We start from the raw sequence: 24,663 nt of genomic DNA on the forward strand, positions 1-24,663 counted from the left end.
ACTCCCACACACCTTTACAACACAGTTCATGCCGTCTACATGATCCCATGCACCCAGTCATTAGGAACCTGTAAGTAAAACATGCATTTGGGCGTTAAAAAACTGCGGCTGACTATTAATGTGATTGCAGGATGTTGTGACTGAAAAAGACGGAGGGTGGGGGGGTTTAATTATACGTTGAGTATATACAAACACTGGGGGCGGGATTCTCTGTCGGCCGACGATGAAGTCGAGAAACGCAATTGGGCGGAGAATCATTCATGACGCCAAAATCGTGGCGGGCACCAGGCGACGCCTGACTATCATGCTCCAGTACCACAACAGCAGCATCAATGTGTTCTACTCCGTACATACAGTAAACGCTATTCACATATCATTAGTGGGCCTGACCCGGTTATTATTATTATTCTACGGCGCTGACGAAGGAGAGAGAGGAGTTAGGACATACAGTGACATGGACGTGGGCTGCCGGACCTGCCATTGACAGGGCTGGTGGTGACATGGGGTGGGACGGGGACCGGGGCATCCACTGCGCACCTCACAGACTGCCCACCTTGACCCGTGCTTGTGCAGAGTGACACCAAACGTATGGATGCCCCCCCACCCCACTACCCACTGCACGCCAGCCCTCACCCTCCACCCCACCACTAACCCCAGCACCCATCCTCCACCCCATCCCTCATCCTCCACCAAATCTATCCCCCTCTCCCGGCATGCAGCCCACCGAAGGGCAATGTCCACAGTAGCCCCGACAGGAGGGCACCGTACAGGAGCCGCGGAACGTAATGCTGGCATGGGTAGGACCAGTCAATGGTATACCTGGAAGCACGGATGGGCGCCAGGGCCCAAGGTTCACGTGGTGCTGGGCACAGACGAGGCTAGGGATGTGGTGGGCAGAGTGCCACGGGAAACGGCTGTGGGTGGTAAGGAGATGGGGGAGGAGGTGGGGGGGTGGGGAGTGACATGCGGGGGCAGGTTCTGCAGTGCAGACCGGGGCAACCAAGTAGCCTGGTAGGCCTGGTTGTGCATGGGGGTACACACCATACTAACATGTCTGACTTTCACCCCCTGCAGACAATGGACTTGGGAATTCAGCCAGGACATTAATTCATTAACTTTGACAAAAAAGGACTTGTGGATGGCAGGGAGTGGATGGAGAGACATTAAAAAATAAATAAAAATCTCAAGGTAGGTTCATTTTAAGTCTGAACCCTGCCTGCCAAGGACAGGGGGAGGTTATCCCACCTCTGTAAGTGGGACTGGACGCCATCAACCAGGCTAGTATAATTTAATTTAGGAACCGGGGCCGAATTGTGGGCCACCCGGATCCCAGATAACAAAAGCTAGATCTGGCAAGGCAAAAAAGTAACATCCCCAGATAGGCTAATCTCTCCGGGCAATAAACGAGGAACATTCGCTCTTATCCAAGTTCAACTTATATCCAGAGTAAGAGTTAAATCTCCTAAGCAGCTTCATTATCTCATCCGCAAAGGGTACTGGGTCCGCAATGTAGCGAAGTAAGTTATCTGCTTCAAGGGAAACCCGATGCTCCACCCCTCCCTGATTTATCCCCCTCCACTTAACAGCGGACCTCAGCATTACAGCAAGCGGCTCTATTGCCAAGGCAAATAGGAGCGAAGACAGTGAATACCCCTGCCTCGTGCCCCTATTCAACGGGACGTAGTCAGAGTTCAGAGCACTCATATGAACACTAGCAGTTAGGACCCTATGTAGTAATCGAATCCAGGAGATAAAAATTTAAAAATGTCATAAATATCTTTATTGTCAAAAATAGGCTTACATTAATACTGCAATGAAGTTACTGTGAAAAGTCCCTAGTCGCCACATTCCGGCGCCTGTTCATCTACACAGAGGGAGAATTCAGAATATCCAATTCACCTAACAGCATGTCTTTCGGGACTTGTGGGAGGGAACCGGAGCACCCGGAGGAAACCCACGCAGACATGGGGAGAACGTGCAGACTCCGCACAGACAGTGGCCCAAGCCAGGAATCGAACCTGGGACCCTGGCACTGTGAAGCCATAGTGCTAACCACTATGCAACCATGCTGTCCTTTGATAAACTTAGTCCAAATTGGAACCTCCCAAGAAACTCAAACAGATATTCCCACTCCACTCTATCAAATTCCTTTTCGCATCTAGAGAAACAATCACCTCCAGTTCGGGCACCAAGGAGGGAAAAAGGACAATGTTCAGCATAAAACATATATTGGCTGACAAATGCTGCCCCCTAAGGAAACCTGCCTAATCCTCCCAGATCACCACTGGGAGGAGGGCTCCAGCCGCAGCGCCAACACTTTAGCAAGTAACTTAACATCTGCATTTAAGAGTGAAATAGGTCGATAGGATCCACACTCCGTTGGGTATTTGTCTTTTGTGAGAATCAAGGAGGTTGAGGCCTGTGTGAGGGTAGAGGACAACAAAGCTCGGGATAAGGAATCGTTAAACATATCCTGAATTAAAGGTACGAACTGCTCTGCAAATTTCTTATAAAATTCAATGAGGAAGCCATATGGTCCAGGAACCTTACCAGTGTGTATCAATCCAATACATTTCATAATTTCCTCTGGGCCCAATGGGAATTCCAACTCCTTGCTCCTCTCCCCCTCCACAGCTAGAATAGATAAGCTATCCAAAAAGTCAGTCATGAACGCTCCCTCAGCCAAAGGCTCCAATCCATAGAGACTCTGATGAAACGATTCAAAAGCCACATTGACCTGAGGAGGGGTTGAAACCAGGCTGCTGATTGAGTTCTTACCTGTACAATCTCCCGGGAAGCTGTCTTTTGCTTCAGCTGGTGAGCTGAGAGGCGACTGGCCTTCTCCCCGTATTCATAAAACATACCCCTCGAGCACCACAGCTGGTGTACGGCGCCGTCCATTGACAACACCTCGAATTGTGTCTGCAGTTTTTTCCTACTTGTCAACAACTCCAAGGTTGGGGCAAATGAGTACTGGTGGTCCACCTCAATAATGGAGTCCATCAGCCACTGCTGCTCTGCCCTCTCTGTCTTCACCATGTGTACTTTGTAGGAGATAATCTCCCCCTTGAGGATCACCTTAAGGGATTCCCATAGTGCAGGGTGAGATTGACTCACCTTCATTAAATTTCATAAATTCCCCAATGCCGGTGGACATGCATTCACAAAATGTTTTGTCTGCTAATAATGTCCTGTCCAATCCCCATGGTGGATGCTGACTGTAGTGCCAAATCAACAAAGTGTGGGGCATGTGCAGCCGCCACTTCAAAAGGGAGGAGAGACATAGCCACCATAAAAAAATTGATCCATGAGTAAACTTGATGCACATATAAAAAAAAATGACCAGTCTTTATCACCTGGATGCAAAAAGTGCCAAGGATCTACCCACTCCCCCATCTGTTCAATGAAAAACAACAAAGCTCTCGCCACACCTGAGGGAGTCAGAAATTTGAGCTTGGATCGATCCACTAGGGTTTGGAACACAATTTTAATTTGCCACCCAAAATAAGCTGTTGTGAATCAAAATCGGAGAGGGAGGTTAGCAAGTTATTAATAACATTTGCACCGTCCCAGTTCGGAATGTAGATATTAACCAGAACCACCGGAGGGCTCACCGGAAACCCACAGACAACGACATGTCTTTCATTGGGATCGGTCAAGATCTTAGCAGCAGAAAACTGAACCCTTTTAGTAATTAATACTGCCGCATCCCGAGCCCTACCATTGAAGCCCATTTAAAGACTTGTCCCACCCACCCCTTCCACAATCTTGTCTGGTGTCTGATCCACAAATGAGTCTCCAGCAGAAACACCATGCCGGAATTTAAACTCTTCAGGTGGGTAAATACTTTCAACCTTTTCACTGGGCCTTTCACCTCCCTGACATTCCAGGTGACCAAATAAATTGGGGGTCTCCCACCCCACCTTAATCCGGAATCAGCCATTTACACCAATAGAGATTATCCAACAGATACATAAAAGGTGCAGCAAGTAGGCCCACACAAGATGGCCGCCAAACTAAATCACAAGACTAAACAAAGAAAAATCTGCCATCACCATGAGCAAACTACCCTCGCCCACTTCTCCCCCTCTTTCTCGCCTTCGGATACTACCTTACCCAAATGTGCGCATACAGACAGCAGCAATGCGAACATAAACAACTGAAATCAACTTTAACAATCCTAAACCTAAACAAAACAAGAACTCTTAAGCTCATTATCTAAACAAAACACTATAATAAGCTACAGTCAACCCTTCAACACTGCTCACTTTAGCCAACTCTTACATTAGCAGGGCGGCTCCCAACTAGAGTGAAGCAAAGTGGCTACAAACAACAAAATATTAAAACTCCCTAAACCATTGCACTCCGAACGCACCTGGCAAAATGACATAATGAGCAAGGCAAAGGGTACTGCTCATCAGTCAGCCAAGGCGGAGGTACAAAGAAGAACTAGGAAAATCAATAACCAATGGTGGACTGAGAAAACTAAGGAGCTACAATTCCTCGCTGACAAGCATGAGACCTGAGGCTTGTTCAGAGCCACCAAGGAAATATATGGACCCAACACCCTAGGCCTCAAAACCAGTGTGGAGTAAGGATGGAACCTTCTTGAGAGACAGAGAAAACATCAGCCTTCAATGGAGGGAACACTTCAAAGAACTCCTAAACTGGGACTTCCAGCGAGCATGGACAGAGTCGAAGATGCCAATAAACACGCAAAGAATGGAAATTTTGCAGGAGTGGACGGGATTCCAGCGAAGTTTTCGAACTTGGAGAAGAAGAGATCACCCATCATCTCCAATAGTTGTTCCTGAAAATCTGGGCAGCACGGTAGCACAGTGGTTAGCACTGTTGCTTCACAGCTCCAGGGACCCAGGTTCAATTCCCAGCATGGGTCATTGTCTGTGCGATGACTGCACATTCTCCCCGTGTCTGTGTGGGTTTCCTCCAGGTGCTCCAGTTTCCTCCCGCAGTCCAACGATGTGCAGGTTAGGTGGATTGATCACACTAAATTGTCCAAATGTTAAGTGGAGTTGCTGGGTTCCGGGGCTGGATAAGGTGGAGGTGTAGGCTTCGATAGGGTGCTCTTTCAGGGGCCGGTGTAGACTCGATGGGCTGAATGACCTCCTTCTGTACTGTAAATTCTATGATTCTATGAACAGGGAATTCTATGTTTTCATAACAATAAGAACAGAGCCCCACATTAAACTAAGCCCCAAACCTAAGCCCCAACTATCAAAATTCAACCCCAATAATGGGAAGTTCTGAAGAATAAAGGTACCTTGGTGTGTTTGCCCAGAGATTTCTGAAGGCAGAAGGACAGATTAGTAGCGTGGTGAAAAGGCTTATGGGACACTTGCCTTCATCCATCAAGGCTTAGATTACAAAAGCAGGGAGGTCATGTTGGAGTTGTATACAACTTTGCTGAGACCACAGCTGGAGTACTATGTGCAATTCTGGTCGCCACATTATAGGAAGGGTGTGATTGCACTGGAGGGGCTGCAGAGGAGGTACACCAGATGTTGCCTGGGGTGGAACATTTAAGTTATGAAGAGAGGTTGGATAGGCTTGGGTTGATTTTGCTGGAGCAGCGAAGACTTGAGGTGTACAAGTTTATGAGGGACATGGACAGAATGAATAGGGAGCAACTGTTCCTCTTAGTTGAAGGGTCAGTTCAAGGGGACACGTTCAAGATGAGTGGCAGGAGGTTTCGGGGGATGTGAGGAAAAACCTTTTTACCCAGAGGGTGGTGACGGTCTGGAATACCATGCCTGCGAGGGTGGTAGAAGCGGGTTTAAAAAGTACCTGGATGAGCACATCATAACATTCAAGGCTATGGGCCAAGTACTGGCTAATGGGATTTGGTAGGCAGGTCAGTTGTCTTTCATGTGTCAGTGCAGGCTTGAGGGGCCGAATGGTCTCTTCTGCACTGTATTATTCTATCATTCTGTGAACGAAAAGAAAAGGGCAAATGTGCTGTACACTAGTGGAAGTCACCTCATGCACGTCTTCCCCCTACATAACACCACCAGAAATCCAGCTGTTTGTTACAAATTGACATAATACTCAACATTAAAGGTTAACATGAGATCAGCAAACTTATTTCAGATCAGACCAATTTTCCTTTGAAGCAGTGGTGTGCAGCTGCATTGCTGTGCAGCCAGCCAGTAATCTGGAATGTATTGCACAGTGTAAACAAACTGGCTACACTCAACCGTATTTTTTGGGACACATCCATGTGCAGCCACGCAAGGGACCACAAAGTGCTACAACAGGCCATGCGCAACACAGAAAAATCAGAGAGATCATTGTATTAGGCATCCACCAGGAATTCCTGCAAGGATTCTTCCAATCAACTGACAGAAATTGGGTTGACAAGCATGTATGGTGGTATGACCTGGTATTGTCAACAACTTCATCACTCACACATGTGCATAGATTGGATGAGAAGACTCACAAGAAATACAGTCTGTTGACCAGATATGAACAATGATATTGAACCCACTGTTGAGAAGCGTGAGGAATGTCAAGAGCATATCTCAAGACAGCACAAAGAACCACATGAAGTCCTACTTATCCTTAGTACAAAATTGCATCTGACATCTTTCATAATGATCATTTTTGCCAACTACTTTCCCAAGTACCGTATTATCCGACAATTGCACAGTACCTCAAGCACAACTATTGTGCATGCTCTGTGCTATTTTCAGTTTCTTTGGTGTGCCCAGACAGATCATCACAGATAACGGAACACAATTTAAAAGTAAGCTATTTCAAGATAGATGTGAGAAGTGAAATATCAATCACACTACTTCTTCTCATTACCATCGGTCTAATAGCTGATCTGAATGATTTTTTCACATAGTGAAATCCCTAATTCTCATGTTGACAGCCCAGCAGAGTCTACACATTACAATGTCACATCTGATAGTGACACCTTTAAGTGCAACTATTTTGATGAAAAATTCCAGCTTGAGTCTGGTCTATATAACAGGTTTATATAATCTCTTATGAGTGATTTGTGCCATTCTACCATTATAAAAACACGACAATCGTAACAATGTAATAGCAAAATCCCTTTTCACTGTTCCTACAGCTTGGAATCCTGCCATGTTCCATCAAGCTTCATACATGTTGTTTGCCATCTGCAAGAATGAAAAACTTAGTTTTTGGCATGGTATGAAATATGCTGACGTCCTGAAATATTGATATGATGTGGTCAGAATTGTCTCCAATTTTCCACACTATGTTCTCTACACTGTGAGCAGATGTAAAACACTTACTCAGTGAGAGATGATTGAAACATGGCCACTTTTACATTGCAAAGTTTTGAAGCAGCATTGGCAGAGGTGAATGAATAGGTTGCATGCATGCACTCATAGCCAAACCGCTGGTGGACATGAGGAAGAGGACAATATTTTAGTGGGTGGGAGTTTCAAATAAGAGGAAAAGTAAGGCAAGAGGGAATCAACTAAAATGTGTTCCTTGTACAATTAGTCTATTCAGTGTGCATAACTGCTGCCTTGATGAATACAGAAAATGCTGGATAAACTCAGCAGGTCTGGCAGCATCTGTTCCGAGTCCATGTGACCCTTCTAGAGAACTGTATTATCCAGTGTTTTGTTTTATTTGCTGTTTTAATAACATGGATATCTACAAATTATCATTTCTCTTGAGCGGATGTCTAAGTGTTAAATATCAGAGGCTGGTTTGGCAAATTGTTTCACCTACCACAGATGGTGCTAAATTCATACCTGTCCATCATAAGAAACAGCGCAACCACGGTCCCCTGGCACTGATATTTTATTATTGGAACAGACGTATGTGGTCTGACTGTACAGATGGTCTTTCAGGCAGAGTTCATTGTAATCTGAAAATTTAGTAATTCAATAATCCTTCATGGTCCTCTTCATTTCGTTCATACATGGTCAATGCAGTGAAAAAAATCTGAATTCTGAATGAAATATGCAGAAGGCGCGCTGTCTGTAATCAAGTGTGACCGACATAGACATAGCTGTTATTAACTCGGTAAGAATCAATGATCTTAGTTGCATTAAATAATATGTTCCAGCACACACAGTGTTTTCTAAGTTTGCTGATTCGATAACCCTCCAATAACTATACTATAATCTTGAAAATGACTGAATAATTTCTCAGGTAAGTAACCATTCTAAAAATACTTTCTGTCTCAGCTAATTATCGATTATGATCAAATAAAATTAATTCCTCTCTTATAAACTCAAATGTGTTTGCATAATCACTGGAGGTATTGATATCCTTTTAAGAGCATGATACTCAGGTCAAATTTTTAGGGGTTGGAGAAAAACACTCCTGATACTCATGCATGTATTTATTTACCTTTCAAACTCATTACATAATTTCTAATAAGGATAGGTGTTTCAAATGTATGCACCATTATTTGTAAACAGATTCTCTTGTAAATAGAGTGAGTTCTTTTGAATGGATGGAGCCTGAAATACCCTGGGTCACTCAGATCCTTTACCACCAATTGGGTAGGAAACCAGCAGCAACCAGGGGGATCTGACATCAGTGGCCTTTTTTTAATGGTGTGAGCCATTTCAATGGGTGTTCTGCCCATCTCCCACTGGGTAACCTCATGAGAGTTCCAGCCAGTACACCTTAATGAAAACTTAATCATGAAACTTGGCTTCTGATGTGCTATTTTAACTGACGTTAGCTTTTTTAAAATAAGTATTTATAAGTGCAGCATACCAAGCAAAAAAAAGTATCAGCGAACTGTTCACAGCATGAATAATTCTGTAAAATTTTTGAAGTTTTTATTATTTATAGCATTACATTTATGAATGGTGATGTGATAGGCAGGTTGGTTCGATGTGGACTGCACTCAATGCAGGGAAGTTAGAAACAGACGTCTAAAACAGGAGAAGATCCAACACTGTTTTATTCAACTAGATGAACTGCTGTACATATTCAGCTGTGGGTCGACACTATACTGATCTGACTAGTGACCTTGTCGTAGCCTGACCAGACTTACTAGCTACCGCATGGTGTCTGTGCTTGCTAGCTCGTGGACTCTGACTGTCTCAGTAGCTGGGTCCCGAGAGAGCGGGAAACCTAGTGTCCTCTGGCTTTATAGTGGTAGTGTCCTGTCTGGTGATTGGCTGTGCTGTGCTGTATGTTTACTGGTCATCCTATGTGTCAGTCACTGCCTATCTGAATCACATTATGTACATGAATGGATATTATGACATCTCCCCTTTTTTTTTTAGTTAAATAAATAATGAGGTATGTATATATATATATGTATATAAATATGCCTGACTATATAAAACAGTGATTGAACAAACGTATATACATGGGAAGGTGTCGATAGTGCAAACTAAGCAATATTTACAAGAGTTAAGTCGATGGATTCAGTCACAAAAATTTACAAAAGTTAAGTCTACTGATTCAGTCTTTGTGGCGGGTGACAAATTCTTGTTGATCGTCGCAGAGGTGGATCAGGAGCCGCCTGCACAGGGAGAGGTGGGATCGCTGTCATTGCGGTGGTCGCGTGGGCCGGCAGGATCGCTGGCAGATCGGTGGCCACGTGGCAGGGTACGTCCGGAGGAAGCATGTCAGCCGGCGGAGCACTGCGGTCAGGCGGTGGGCGTGGAACTCTTCGCAATGCCCGTCTGTTGTGCCGGAGCAGGGAGCCATCGGCCACGAGAACAATGAAAGACCTCGGGGCAACTTGTTTGACAACAACAGCTGTGGCTGACCAACCGCCCTCAGGCAACTGGACGTGAACATGATCGGCTGGAGCCAGCTCAGGTAAATCCGTGGCATGAGCATCGTTTGTGGTCTTCTGTTGGGCCTGGGACTGCTGCACTTTTTGTAGTACCGTGAGGTGGTCAAGGTATGGATCATGGTTGGCTGGAACTGTGGTCCTCAGAGTGCGTTTCATGAGCATCTGCGCTGGGGACAACCCAGTGGACAGTGGGGTTGCCCTGTATGCCAGCATTGCCAGGTTGAAGTCGGAGCCTGAGTCTGCAGCTTTGCACAGCAACCGCTTGACAATATGGACTCCTTTCTCGGCCTTCCCGTTTGATTGCGGGTAGTGGGGACTGGAGGTAATGTAACGGAAGTTGTAGGACTGTGCAAAGTCAGACCATTCCTGGCTGTAAAAGCAAGGACCGTTGTCGCTCATTACCGTGAGCGATATCCCGTGCCTGCCGAACGTTTCTTTGCAGACCTTGGTGACCGCCTTCGACGTGAGGTCGGACAGTTTCACCACTTCTGGGTAACTAGAGAAGTAGTCGACCAGGAGTACGTAGTCACGTCCCTTGGCGTGAAAAAGGTCTACACCTACTTTGGACCACGGAGAGGTCATGATCTCGTGCTGTTGCAGTGTTTCCTTGGGTTGAGCCGGTTGAAACTTCTGACAGGTGGGGCAGTTGAGGACGGTGTTGGCAATATCCTGGTTAATGCCCGGCCAGTAAACCGCCTCCCGAGCTCTGCGTCGGCATTTCTCGACTCCAAGGTGACCCTCATGGTGTTGACCCAGCATCATAGCCTGCATGCTTTGAGGAATAACGATCCTGTCGGGTTTCAGAAGGATTCCCTCCACAACCAACAGCTCGTCTTTAACATTAAAGAATTGGGGACATTGTCCCTTCTGCCAGCCATGGGTAAGGTGCTGCATCACACGCTGCAGTAAAGGATACTTGGCCGTTTCCTTACGAATTTGGACCACCCGTTCGTCAGAGGCTGGGAGGTTGGTGGCACACAATTGCACTTGCGCTTCTATGTAGCACCTTGAAGTCACCTTGTTCACACGGTGTGGTGTTTGAAGTCATAGCGGCGGAGTCGAAGAAGAATTTGCTGTAACCGAGGTGTCATGGCATTTAAATCCTTCTGGATTATGTGGACTAGAGGCCTGTGGTCCGTTTCCACCGTGAATTTCAACAGGCCGTAAACGTAATCATGAAACTTGACTATTCCTGTCAGGAGACCCAGACACGCCTTTTCGATATGGGCATACCGTTGCTCAGTGGGCATCATGGCCCTGGAGGCATATGCCACTGGAGCCCAGGACGAGGAGTCATCTCGCTGGAGGAGCACCGCCCCAATGCTGTCCTGGCTTGCATCAGTTGATATCTTGGTTTCCTTGGTTGGGTTGAAGAATGCTAGAACTGGGGCTGTGGTGAGCTTTGCCTTCAGCTCACGCCATTTCCCTTCATGTGTGGGCAGCCACTGTAATTCCGTTGACGTCTTGATGAGATGGCGGAGAGCCGTGGTGTGGGATGCCATATTGGGAATGAATTTCCCGAGAACGTTGACCATCCCAAGGAAGCGGAGGACCACCTTCTTGTCCTATGGAGTCTTCATGGCGTTGATCGCCAAAACCTTGTCGGCGTCTGGCCGCACACCCTGCTGCGAGATGTGGTCACCCAGGAACTTAATATCAGATTGACCAAATGCGCATTTGGCCCTGTTGAGCTGGAGACCATGTTCATGAATTCGCTGGAAGACCTGCTTGAGGCAAGCGATGTGTTCTTGGGGCGTTGTGGACCAGATGACCACGTCGGCCACGTATACTCCTACCCCCTCGATGCCCTCCATCATCTGCTCCATGATACGATGAAACACTTCGGAGGCAGATATGATACCGAAAGGCATGCAGTTGTAACAGTAGCGGCCGAACGGGTTGTTGAACGTGCAAGCTTGCGATTGAATGCGTCCAGCTGTATTTGCCAAAAACCCCGGGAGGCGTCCAGCTTAGTGAAGAATTTGGCATGAGCCATCTCACTGGTTAACTCTTCACGCTTCGGGATCGGGTAGTGCTCCCGCATGTTGCGGTTTAGATCCTTGGGATCAATGCAAATGCGGAGCTCCCCTGATGGCTTCTTTATGCATACCATGGAGCTGACCCAGTCTGTTGGCTCCGTGACCTTCGAGATGATGCCTTGGTCTTGGAGGTCCTGGAGTTGCTTTTTCAGATGATCCTTGAGGGGCGCCGGCACCCGGCGTGGTGCATGGATTACAGGGGTGGCGTTCGGCTTGAGCAGTATTTTGTATCGGTATGGGAGCGTGCCCATTCCATCGAATACACTGTGGTACTGCGTGATAATGTCGTCTATGTTGGCTTGCAAATTTCCATTGGGCGAGGCCGTCGCTGGTGACGATGATATGGTGTGGACTCGCTGAACCAGGTTCAGGAGCTGACAGGCGCGAGCACCGAGCAGGGACGCCCTGTCTGGCCTGACGATTTCAAATCGTAACGTTGCCTTGATCGCCTTGTTGGATACCCCTAGTTGACATGAGCCACTGGCAGCTATGGCATTGCCATTGTAGTCAAGGAGCTGGCAGGCCGGTGGAAGAATGCTTGGTCGGGCCCGGATGGTGTCGAGGTCGGATTGTGAGATGAGGTTCGCAGACGCGCCGGTGTCCAGTTTAAATCGGATGTGAGCCTTGTTGACTGAGGACAGCACACCACCCGTCGTCGGGATCCACACTGAGGATCGAGAGGCATTGCACAGGTGTGGTGGAGGCCAGCTCATGTGTGGTTACGACGCCCACCCAATATGGAGACTTGAGGCAGTCAGCATCAGGATCGTTGGGCTGTCGGGATCAGAATCTGGCATTCCTTGTTGTATTGAGCGGATACTTCTGCGCTGCAGCTGGGATCGCTGGCTGCTGAGCGGTGGAGCGGATCTGCAGAGGGCTGCGATGTGGCCAAGCTTGCCACAGTGGAGACATCGGCATCCTCTTGCCGTACATTGCCGCTTTAAGTGGGCGGAGCCACAATTCGGACACGTCATGACACTGACGTCAGCGCGATCCGTGCGCCATCGTACATGTGCAGTGCAGTTGGCCAACGAACGCACCTGCGCAGTTGGGTTGTCGGCCTCGTCGTCCACTCGGTCGTGGGGCGCATGCGCAGGGATCCGAGAAAAGTGCGCGAAACGGCCACTCTCCTCGATGCTCAGGCCCTGCATCCGTACAATGGCCTGCACCCTTTCTGCCTCGTGGGAGGCCAGCTTTGCAGTTTCTGCTGCCCTGATGTGGGAGTAACAATTCTTAGCATGCTCATGGACAACGCACGTCTCGATAGCGACAGAGAGGGTCAACTGTTTGATTTTAAGGAGCTGCTGCCGCAGGGAGTCGATGTGTACCCCGAAAACGATCTGATCCCGCATCATGGAATCAGCCGTCGACTCACAGTTACATGACTGCGCTGGGATGCGGCGATGGGTCAAGAAGGACTGAAACGGTTCATCCTTACCCTGAAGCCTCTGCTGGAAGATGTACCGTTCAAAGCTCTCATTCACCTCTCATTCACCTCAATGTCGTAGTAGCTGTCGAACTTCAGCAGGACTGTTTTGAATTTCGTTTTGTCTTAGCCGTCGGCGAACGTAAGCGAATTGTAGATATGGATGGCGTGGTCCCCCGCGGTGGAGAGAAATAGCGCGATCTTCCTGGCATCCGATGCTGCCTCGAGGTCAGAGACCTCGATGTACAAGAGGAACTTTTGCTTGAAGATTTTCCGGTTGGTGCCGACGTTGCCGGAGATGCGGAGTTGCGGAGGGAGCTGGATGTTTTCCATTTCACTGGATGGCTGCTTGCTGGTCGATGCTGATTCACTCGAGGTAGGTCCATCAAGATCAATATCACTCTGGTACCATGATGTGTTAGGCAGGTCAGTTCGATGGGGACTGCACTCGATGCAGGGAAGTTAGAAACAGACGTCTAACACAGGAGAAGATCCAACACTGTATTATTCAACTAGATGAACTGCTATACATATTCAGCTGTGGGTCGACACTGTACTGATCTGACTAGTGACCTTGTAGTAGCCTGACCAGACTTACTAGCTACCGCATGGTGTTTGTGCTTGCTAGCTCGTGGACTGTGTCTCAGTAGCTGCGTCCCGAGAGAGCGAGAAACCTGGTGCCCTCTGGCTTTATAGTGGTAGTGTCCTGTCTGGTGATTGGCTGTGCTGTGTTGTATGCTTACTGGTCATCCTATGTGTCAATCACTGCCTGTCTGCATCTCATTATATACATGAGTGATATTATGACAAACAGCAAGATAGCACAGTAATTGGCACTGCTGCCTCATGGTGCCAGGGACTCGGCTTCAATTCCGGCCTTGGGTAACTGTGTGGAGTTTTCACATTCTCCCCATTTCTGCATGGGTTTCCTCTCACATTCCAAAGATGTGCAGATTAGGTGGATTGGTCATGCCAAATTGCCCCTTAATGTCTTTATGTGGGGTTACAGGGAGAGAGCGATGCAGACTCGATGGGCCGAATGGTCTCCTTCTGCACTGTAGGTATTCTATTCATTATATTTTGCAATGGCTGTATTCGGTTGATATTTTATTGCCAGCGATTTCCAATTCTCAGCGAGGGTACAAAGCATATTTTATTTTGACTCCTGAGAAAATGTATTTACAGACGTTCTCTCCTGCAAGAATCCACAGCTCTGCTGACATACTGACACTGCAGCTCCGGTAGCCTGAGCGATTATAGCGTGAGCTGTATCGCAAGGCTCCATCCTTCAAAACATTAGGATTTCCATGAGACTGAGAATCTGTCACCATAATGTGGTCGTTCAATGAGATTGCTGCCATTAAGTGTGGTGAGACCATGCATACCCTGTCACCAAATGATGGAAGTGGACCTCAGGTCGGCCCCAGGTCGGCACCCAGGCAAAAAGAACAGAGTCTGTGGAGGTTAGGAAGAGAACGCCAAAAGCAAAAGAAAGAGGAATACCTATATTTAGCTCCTGATGAATGTGCCGCTTCTTTTTCTTGGAATCCGAGACAAGTAGAGAAAATCAGGTAGTCAAAGAAAGATATTTAAAGGAAATATATTTTCTGAATAAAGGAATTGAAGAAATTTAGAAAATTTAAAAATGCATGTTGATTATATTTTCATTTACAGTTTGTAATGAACTTCGAGCATTTGTAAAGCTTGAAGTACTGACAACATGAAGCGATTCATAGCAAGAAGCTTTGAATTGCTACTATAATATACTCTGGTATTGCAGTTTAATGCCAGTTTTATGGATGGTGTCATTCAGAAGGCAAATTAATTTTCATTTCATATTAATTGCTATGTGGCATTGCATGAATATACTATGAGGATCTGTGCCTCGTCCTGTAAAGTTACAGTGTCATGTCAGAGTACCTTTAAGAAATGGGTATTTATGAAATGTACCTTTAACAAATGGGCGTTTTTCAGTGATGTCAGAGTGTGGATGAAGCTGGGCTATCTGTCAGCTTTTTACTTTTGTTTTAGGCTGTTTGCTGCAGGGTGTGTTTTAGTTTCGTTTTCAGTGTTGGAGCTGAAGCCAGACAGAGCAGGTGCACTGTTGATCTCTCTGCCATGAAAAGACTATCTCTTGATCATTTGGTGAATTCAGAATTATAAATGTTCTCAGTCGTGAATGTAAACCTAATGTGCTTCTGTTAAAAGGTGTTTATTTTGTCTTCTGGATGTTGTTTGTGAAATTATTAAGGATTACTTAGTGTTGTATTCTTTGGGGGTTGTATTTGAATTGATGGTTGCTAAGATGTTCACTGTATGTTTTAAAAAGGTTAACTTGAGTTCATAGAATAAACATTGTTTTGCTTTAAAAAATACTTTTCCATTTCTGCTGTACCACACCTGTAGAGTGGGCCGTGTGCTCCCCACCACAATCTATTAAATGTTTTGGGTCAGGTGAATTCCATGATACACTTTGGGGTTCTCTAAACCCTGGCCCATAACAAATACAGCAAAATACTTTTGTTAAGTTGCCATCATAAACCAATAACAGTTTACTAAAGTGGTTATTCTTGAATTTTAATGAGGAAAATGCTCCCTTAGAGCTTCACTACATAGTTCTAAATATTAACAAATACATTTTTAACAGAAGCAGCAGACCTCTTTTTGGCAGAAAGGAATCTTAAGATTGACGGTTGTAATGCTTGAATTACTGGTGATAGCATCTCTCAGATACAGCATCACTAAAGACCTGTTCATGATTTTAAAAATATATATATGCATATACCTATTAGGTTGATGGATAAAAAGCTAGGTTTAAAATGGATTCCAGAATCAAGTCTATCTACAGCCTCAAATAATAAAAATTCTATCTATTTTATTCTCCAATTATAGGACCTCACTGACATTCGTTTTTGTATTTCACACCAATTTCCAGTTTTAATTTAATTCCAACATTCTCACAAATTTATATCCCCACCCCCACCCCCAACGAAAGGAAATACACTTATGCAGTGCAGAGGCCACTCTTGTTATGTTTTGAAGCTGTTGATCCCATGGTGAGTGGCAAACAGAATGAGCAGCTGCTGGAGGTGGTGATGGTGCAGAAATTGCCCGGCTGTCGGTTTCTGAGGGGCCACATGTTCTCCTGGCTGGGGTGGGGCTGCGGTGAACCGGTCAACTTGGTGATCAATATTATAGAGAGCGAGTGCACACCCCCCCCCCCCCCCCCCCACCCCCACCCCCCCCGGCCCTCCACAATTCCCAGGACTGGTACAGCATGGAATTAGATACAAAGCAAAGCTCCCTCTGCACGGTCCCCATCAAACACTCCCAGGACAGATACAGCACGGGATTAGATACAAAGTAAAGCACCCTCTGCACGATCCCCATCAAACACTCCCAGGATGGGTACAGCACGGGGTTAGATACAGAATAAAGCTCCTTCTGCATGGTCCCCATCAAACACTCCCAGGACAGGGACAGCATGGGGTTAGATACAGAGTAAAGCTCCCCCTACACTGTCCCCATCAAACACGAGGACCTCATTGATATTAAGACAGAAAGCTGCGCCACATATTCTAATCAGTTCACAGAGTTTGTTTTCATAACTAAGATGTGCATTCCTAACTGCAGTACTTTCAGAGAGCGATTGATGGCAGTCGTCAATAAACTTGAAAGCAACTGAGTTTGATTCTCCGCCCCCAATGCCTGCAAGGTGATCACGATTGGACGAAGAATTGGGCATCTGGCCAAAATGAAGGTTCACGGCGGGCGCCGAACCAATCGCTATGCTCCGGCCCCTGCCAGTGGCCGGATCGGGGTTTGTGCCTGTGCACCAGTTAGGAAGTCTGTTTTGGGGGAGGGGCCTTTAGTTAGGGGGTCTCTGGGGGGTTCCCCTATCTAGGGGTCTCTGTGGCTGGTCACCCTATCCAGGGGGTCTCTGTGGGGGTTCCTTTAGTAAGTAGGTCTATAGGGGGGTCCCGTACTTGGGGGAAGGGGGGGAATCCAGAAAGTCCGTGGGTGGGAGGCTGAATCGTAATGTGGTGGGGGAGCTGCTTTGCAATGCGGAGGGCTGATCCGCGATGCTGGATGGGGTGTGGGGGGCTAATTTGCAATGCTGGCCGCATGATCTTGCTGTTGGACGTCCACTCAAAATGGCTGCCCAATAGCGGGATTCCCTCGGGAATCAATCGTTTGCCTTGCCATGCAAACTTATGCATGGTGAGGAATATTGAATTGCTTCCCGCCACACCAGCACCACTGCCGACAGCAGAATTCTCAACCCACCAACCAGCCAATGGGATTTCCCATTGTGCGCAGCCCCACGTCGCCGGCGTAATGGAGAATCCCGAAAGCGGAGAATCCAGCCCCACATACATCACATCCACTGGCTCCCCCTCATCAACTCTACTAGTTGCATCCGCAAAGAATTGTCAAGCATTATTTATCTTTTGTAAATCTGCCAGATCATGGCACACCTGGCACTGCTGGGTGTGGGGGAGGACACCCGCTCCTGGTGGTCATCAAGGTGACAGTGGCCCTGAACCTTTCGGTGACGAGGTCCTTCTAGGCACCAGACCTCCGTGCGTAGGTGCGATCCTGCCGCCATGAAGGCCCTACATGCCGAGTCGGCTCATTACATCCATTTCAGCATGCCCGGGCAGCAGGCTTAGCTGCCATCGCCGACAAGCCCCGGGTCCAGGGGTTGATCCACCAGATGCATGTCCGCCTACGAGCACCTGGAGATGACAGACCGCTCTACACAAAATGAAAGGGGTTCCACTCGATGAACTTGCAGCTGATAAGTGACCATCAGCTGCACATCCGGCCCGATACCCGGGCAGCGTGCACAACACCTTCATCCTGGCACACTCGATGATTCCTGACATGTTCGAGAGGCCCCCCCACCCCCCGGCTGGTGAGTTGGCCCCTGTGTGAGAGGAGTTATCCACTGTGGCTGATGACACCTATCCGGAGGCCATTGACCGATGCCGAGACCATACAACGCCCATGCAGCGACCAGGAGCGTAATCGAGCAGTGCTGCATCCTTCACAACATCGCACATCAGAGGGTCGATATGGTGGAGTAGGAGAATGAACATCAGGCCTCGTCAGATGAGGAGGATGCCAGGGAGGGGCAGGATGGGCAGGGCATGGGGCTCAGACAGGCACGGGAGGCCGCATGATGGGTGCTCCAGGGTCAACGCGTATGGGACGCTATGATCGCCTCCAGGTTCACAGATTTGGGGGGGTAACTGGCCAGGGGCAAGGACGCCACATCCCACCCCACACCATCCCCCAGCCGCCGCCTGCGCCATAATACATACCTGCTGCACTACGGGTTGCAGGCCCTGGGTTGGCACTAACAGTGGGTCTTGTCCATGGGATGGAGGACGATGCCAACTCCGCATCATTTGATAAAGTCTGACTCCTGCCCATGGTAACACTTCCCATCGTCCACCTGGGTGATCCCTGCACGCAAACTGGCCATTGCATCACACGGTGCCATTGAATCCCTGGGGTGGCAGTGGTGGTGGGGATGGTCGGGGGGGGGAGGAGTCCAGAGCATTGGGGGGGAGACCAGGCCACCCACAACGCCCGCCAGTCCTCCCGTTGCGCACCTCCTTTGCTGCCAGCCAAGACAAGCTCACCCCTCACACCCATTTGACAGAGCACCGAGGCAGGTTGTAACAGTGTGAACAGATATTCAATGTTCAAAGTACATACAGATAGGTGCCCTAGCCCCTATCACTAAACTGTGCCCTGCACCCATGCCAAATTAACTGGTGTCTTTCTTTATGTACTTATGGGCCCTAACACTATATCTTGGTGCTATCCCCTGAGACTCCCCTGCCACTTGGTGCTGCCAGTCCTGGAGGCCCTCTCTGGCCTCGACCAGGGTCTGCATGCTCAAGGCCGTGAAGCACAGGGAGTGGACCAACTCCATCTGGGATTGCGCCACATCACCAATTAACTGTCCCACTACCTTCTGGGTCTGTGCCACATCAGCCAGTGACTGCGCTATCTCCCTCTGGACTGGGCCATCTCCCTCTGTATCTGCGCCACGACGGCCAGCACCTGGGCAATGCCGCCGACGTTCCCAACCATGGCCTGCTGTGACTGGACCACGCTCAGAAGTGCCACTGTGATGTCCAGCTAGCTCTGGCACATGGCTGCCTGTGAGGCAGCCACTCTGTCCTGGGTCTCGGCCAGCGCTTGCTCAGAATTCTTGGATATGCTGATCCATAGCTGAAACTATTGCCCCAAATGCCTGCACCGCGGACGCCACCTGTGCAGTGTTGGCATGCATTGTTGGCGCCACCTCCTGCTCCTGCACGCGGTTGGACTCCTCCGGCTACACCTGCAAGATACTGGATGCTCGTCGACAACCCGTCGTATAGTCCCTGGCTCTGCGACTGCATCTCCACTATAGATGGGACTATCTGTTCCAGAAGCCCGAAACACATCTGGACGGCAGCTAATCCCTGGAGTCGGCCTGCCCTACGACCGTCCACTCCCTCGGGAGTTCCTACCTTCACCTGCTGTACCGGAGATAGAGTCCCAGGAGCCTCTTCATTAAAGTGCCCAACCGAGGTGAGTGTCTCCGGGATGATGGAGGTTTTGGAGACAGCTGTGATGGGAAATCCGTGCCACTCCCAGACTCGAGCTCTGGGGTGTCCTGAGTCTCGGGCCGAGGGCTGCCATCCAAGCTGCTCTCATCGGCATTGCGTAGTTCACGGGGGGGCTCTGGCCGTGGCACTGGGTAGGGGCATGGGGCACCAGATGGACCTGCTCCGTCACCAGAAGGTGCTGCAAGACACAAGACAAGATGCATCATTAGACCACGGGCTTGGGGGGGAAGGTGGTGGGGTGCAGGTGGTGTGGGGATGAGGGGGGGTGAGAGAGGTGTGGGGAATGGTGAGGGGAGTATGGGGGTGTGAGTGCGGGTGAAGATGGGGGTGGGTGAGGGTGGGGGAGAGAGAGGTGTGGGGAGGTGGTGAGGGTGGTATGGGGTGAGAGTGAGGGTGAAGATCGGGGTGGGTGAGCGTGAGAGTGGTGTGGGGATAGTGAGGGTGATGTTGGGGTGGTATGGAGAGGGTGACACATGTGCCACAGGGACCTCCAACTCAGCGGACTCTCACTTCCTTGCCCGCAGCCGATTTCCACCCCGGCGACTTCCTCTTCCTCTGAGCTGCTGACAATGTCTAGTGCCCTCTGCTCTTCCACGGTGATGGGCCACAGGTCCAGCAGGCCCCCTCCAGTTTTCTCCCACTCCCTGTGATTATGAGTGGCCTGGTGTGGGGGGTGAGGGGGATCAGAAAATGACAGTGTTAGACAGTCCGATGCATACAGCCCAAGGTAGCTGGTGCCCTCAGTGGCACCCAGTCATGGCGGCCAGCACGTGGTGCAAAGTGGGGGTTCTGCCACCCTCCGGGTGAGGGAGGGGCGTTGAGTTACGGGTGTGTGGGACGCAGGTTAGTGCCAGGTGCACAGTGTTGCCTACTCACCCTGGCAGCCCTGAGGAAATCATGCAGTTTTTTCCGGCACTCTTGGCCGGTCTGGACACTGTTGCTGATGGCACTCACCACCTCTGCCACCTGCGCCCAGGAACGGTGAATGGCGGCTTATAGCAGCCTCCTTCCTGGGACGGGGTACAGGGTCAGCCACCTCTCCTCCACCGTGTCCAGGAAGGTCTCCAACTCGGCGTCTGTGAATCTCGAGGCCGCTCTCCTCACTGCCATCCTGTTGGGGTGGTGCGTGTGGGGAGTGAAGTGTGAAGTGTGTCTATATGGCTGCAGTTTGTCATCCTCCTGAGTGTCCATCACGAAACTGGCCAATCCCACACTATTTCTCCTTGGAATTGATTGTGTTCCATGTGGCGCCAGTGCTAGCTCCTTAACAGTAGCTGAATCGGTCCAGCTGCGACGCCAGTTTTGCTATCGTGGAAGTCCATGAATCCTGCGCCAGTGTCAACACTTAGAGTCAGAAGTGGAGAATTACACCTCATAACGTTTACTGTTTTTTTTCTAAAAATGCAGGAGAAGAGAGTCACAGGACCACTAATCAGTTTTAACAACAAGAAAAAAAATGTATTGAACATAAAAAGTTGGATTATAGTACAGATGTTTCCTCCTTTGTTTCACAAATACGCACCGATTTCAAGATTAACACAGATTATACTGTATATCTTAAATAAACTACAATGGTCTCAGTAACATAATGTCCCTTTAAGCACACAAATTGACTGTGGTCAATACATCCACTCTGCTCAGAAGCCTAGTTAGTGTGCGTGGATTTCTTTTCAGAAACCCCCCCCCAGGTGATTGTCGCACGAGAGTTTCCAATCTCTACTCCCAAAACATGCTTTAAAACCTTCTCTCACAATAATGCTTTCCATTCGTGGTTTGCATTCTGAAATCTGGTCCAGGTTTTCCAAATGGCTCTTTTAAACAAAGCTTCTGCTCCACTTTTAACAATGAATCCAGTATCCACGTTTTCACCTCCCCATTTAGGATTTATTTGACTTGACTGTTCCACAATTGTTTCAACTCTCGATTCCCAGTCTCTATTGAAATGGCATCAAACATTTGATTTACCTCTGCTTTCTCAATTTAAATCTGGTTACTACAATCATCTCTTTAACACAGAACACTGAATTCTTCTGAAAAACACCTTGGTCTCTGTTTTCTGACTTCAGTTACTTTAAGGCATTCTTTCAGTCCCTATTCCCCTTAGTTTAACAAATTAACACAGTTTATAAGATTAACACAGATTAAACAGGATATTGTAAGCTACAACCATCTCAGTAACGTTACTTTCCTTTAAGCACACAGATTGGCTGTGGTCAAATACGCATACTTAGCTCTGAACCAAAATTTGTGTCTGTGGATTTCTCCTCGGAATCCTGCCAGATGATTGTCACATAAGAGTTTCCAAACTCCACTGCCAAAACAATCTTTAAAATCATCTCTCAGAATAATGTTTTCCATTCGTGGTTTCAATTCTGAAGTCTTGTCCAGACTTTCCAAATGACTCTTTTAAACAAACCTTCTGCTTCACCTTTAAGACCTGTATCCAGGTTTTACACCTCCCCCTTTAGGATTTATTTGTCTTGACTGTTGTACAAACTGTTCACAATTGCGTTAACTCTTGATTCCCACATTCTATTAAAATTGCATCAAACATTTGATTTACCTCTGAAGTCTGCTTTCTCACTTTAAATCTGGTTACGACAATCATCTCTTTACCTCAGAATACTTTGTTCGCTCTTCCTTGAGTGCTTCTGAAGAATACCTTTGTCTGTTCTCTTGACTTAAGTTGTCTTAAGACATTCTTTCTATCCCAATTCCCCGGATATTTGGACAGTAACTGATTCTTTGGGAAGCCGGCCTCTTTGCAGCTCTCATCCTGTCCTATCTTTCCCCTGGAAGAGTTGAAAGATGTTCACTCCCTGGTTCCTTCTTCAACTGCCAACAGATTCAGCTAAACTGAGAACAGAAAGCTTTCATACCATAAAAAGGCCTCCAGTTCCTAAGAACATAGAACATGCAGTGCAGAAGGAGGCCACTCGGCCCATCGAGTCTGCACCGACCCACTTAAACCCTCACTTCCACCCTATCCCCGTAACCCAACAACCCTTCCTATCCTTTTTGGTCACTAAGGGTAATTTATCATGGCCAATCCACCGAACGTGCAATTTGGACTGTAGGAGGAAACCAGAGCACCCGAAAGAAACCCACGCAGACACGGGGAGAACGTGCAGACTCCGCACAGGCAGTGACCCAGCAGGGAATCGAACCTGGGACCCTGGCGCTGTGAAGCCACAGTGCTATCCACTTGTGCTACCATGCTGCCCTGCAACACCCTCATGCTGGCTTATTTACTCTTTGCCTTGTAGCCCTCTCTAAACACATAGAATATAATCAAATAGAATCGTAGATTCATGATAGTGCAGACAGAGGCCATTGGGCCCATTGAGGCTGCACCACCCTTCAAAAGTACACCCTATCTAGGCCCACACCTTGGCCCTATCCCTATTCTCCCACCTAATATTTTGGGCGCACTAAGGGAAGATTTACCACAGCCAATCCACCTAATCTCCCCATCTTTGGACTGTGGGAGAAAACTGCAGCTCCCAGAGGAAACCCATGCAGACAAGGGAAAAACGCACAAACTCCACGCAAACAATCGCCTAAGGGTAGAATCGATTCTGGGTCCCTGGTGCTGTGAGGCAGCAGCGCTAACCCACAACAGAAACACAGTTGGAACTTAACCAACCCCCACATGTACAAACACCTTTGTCCAGCATGAATCTAACTGTAGGTTTTACCCTTGCTCTCAGACACATTAACGCTAGATTGTATTTCTAATGTTTACCAACACAAATATAAATCTCTTAAAACTATATTTGTTGTCCTAACATACAAAAAGGCTAGAATCAATTGTTGAGAAAGTTATAGCAGGGCACTTAAAATCCTACTGCTCCGAATTCGAACGTACCAACAGGTGTACTGTTCTTATACAGGTTTCTAATAGTTACTTCTTGACGTCTTATCAGAACCCATTAAGGTGTAACTTTTCGCACTTAAATCCAACAGGAATCTAAGTTGACTGAAGTGGTCAGGTCAGGCGTTCTAAAGACAGAAGATAGTATGATCTGTTGCTGGTCAATGCCAAATGGTTGCCAAATAACCCGGTCACCACCAGAAAATGTTAACATCTTTGGAAAGATGAACGGCTAGAGGAGGCACTGGAGCCTTGAGGGAGAAAATGCATTAAAATTTGGATAAGCCAATCCTGGAATTCGGCAACTGTGTCGCATTCTTGAACCATGACGTAGAGTCAGTATGTAACTTACAAACAAAAGCATTGATGATAGTCGAACAATGATGATGGAGTTCACAAAATAATAATAATAGTAATTGCTTATTGTCACAAGTAGGCTTCAATGAAGTTACTGTGAAAATCCCCTAGTTGCCACATTCCAGCGCCTGTTCGGGGAGGCCGGTACAGGAATTGAACCCGCACTGCTGACATTGTTCTGCATTACAAGCCAGCTGTTTAGCCCACTGTGCTAAACCAGCCCCAAAAGAGAATGTTTATCTTTTATGTACTGCAGAGCTGTTAAGCTTCAATGATGAACCATAAGTTTTATGTTATTTTAATTCTAAATAGGAGTGGTGGGTGATGGGAGGAACTTAACTTATAATTGAACTCAAAAGTGTTTAAGCTTTGCTCTGCCTAAGGATATTTTCTGAAAGTCTGTCCACATGTTGCTGGGGAAATTCAATAACGAATGGAATAAACATTCAATATATTAGTCTTATATTCAGGTGCGAAGGCTTATTGCCAGACAAACATAGAGGCTTGTTAGTATCCATTTCTGATTTCTAAAAATTGATATAATAGCCATCAGTCACGACCCT

At 47.8% G+C, this 24,663-nt stretch overlaps 1 protein-coding gene across 1 annotated transcript in view; it reads left to right on the top strand.

Annotated features, from left to right (window-relative positions):
- The window catches only part of sntg2 (syntrophin, gamma 2), a 523,724-nt gene that overhangs the window by 240,158 nt on the left and 258,903 nt on the right, over positions 1 to 24,663 (top strand). The window lies entirely within an intron of this gene.

The sequence above is a fragment of the Scyliorhinus torazame genome, chromosome 4 (genome assembly GCF_047496885.1).
Source record: "Scyliorhinus torazame isolate Kashiwa2021f chromosome 4, sScyTor2.1, whole genome shotgun sequence".
Classification (NCBI taxonomy): Eukaryota; Metazoa; Chordata; class Chondrichthyes; order Carcharhiniformes; family Scyliorhinidae; genus Scyliorhinus; species Scyliorhinus torazame.